Source organism: Mastomys coucha, unplaced genomic scaffold, assembly GCF_008632895.1.
Source record: "Mastomys coucha isolate ucsf_1 unplaced genomic scaffold, UCSF_Mcou_1 pScaffold7, whole genome shotgun sequence".
NCBI lineage: Eukaryota > Metazoa > Chordata > Mammalia > Rodentia > Muridae > Mastomys > Mastomys coucha.
The window spans coordinates 77,745,656-77,746,643 of NW_022196913.1; the positions used below are offsets into that span (position 1 = coordinate 77,745,656).

At 53.2% G+C, this 988-nt stretch overlaps 1 pseudogene; it reads left to right on the forward strand.

Moving 5' to 3' along the window:
* The first annotated feature begins 292 nt into the window (after positions 1–292).
* On the forward strand, positions 293–987 carry LOC116081556 (annotated as a pseudogene).
* Position 988: the final 1 nt, after the last annotated feature.

The following is a 988-nucleotide window of genomic DNA, read 5'->3' on the forward strand; positions in this document are numbered from 1 at the left end:
TTTTTAGAGGCTGAGTTTCTATACCTGACCCTTAGCTTCTTATGCAGGCATTCATGAACAATGACAGTCTTTCTGCCTGTCACCCATCCCACCATCCCCTCTTACTGTGGAGCTCTGAGCCTCCATGTAAGAGAGCTGGCCACACAAAAGCTCACTGTATTGTACACCTGTAGTGAGAATTTTGGTTTCTTTAAAAACTCAGTTATGGGGGGGCGGCCCCGGCGTGGCCAAGGCTGGTGGGCCCGGGCGCGGCCGCCCAGCTGTTGCCGGAGCCCAGCAGAGCGAGTGAGCTATGGCCGGCCTCAACTCACTGGACACAGCGGACTACGCAGAAGATCGCGCGCAGGGCCTGCAGCTCGACCTGGAGGGCGAGCGCTAGCAGCGGGAGAAAGCTGAAGGAGATGCTGCCGCTTTCAACCTCCGCATCCAGCTGCTGGAGGAGGAGCTGGATCGCGCTCGGGAGCAACTGGCCACAGCCCTGCAGAATCTGGAAGAGGCAGAGAAGACTGCTGATGAGAGTGGGAGAGGCATGAAGGTGATAGAGAACCGAGCCATGAAAGATGAGGAAAAGATGGAGATCCTGGAAATGCAGCTTAAAGAAGCCAAGCACATCACCGATGAGGCTGACTGCAAGTATGAGGAGGTTGCTCGTAAGTTGGTCATCCTGGAGGGTGAGCTGAAGAGAGCAGAGGAGCGGGCGGAGGTGTCTGAACTAAAGTGTGGTGACCTGGAAGAAGAGCTCAAGAACGTAACTAACAATCTGAAATCCCTGGAGGCTGCTTCTGAAAAGTATTCTGAAAAGGAGGATAATATGAGGAAGGAATCAAGCTTCTATCTGACAAGCTGAAGGAGGCGGAGACCCGAGCTGAGTTTGCGGAAAGGACAGTTTCTAAACTGGAGAAGACAATCGATGACCTGGAAGAAAAACTTGCCCAGGCCAAAGAAGAGAATGTGGGCTTACATCAGACACTGGACCAGACACTAAATG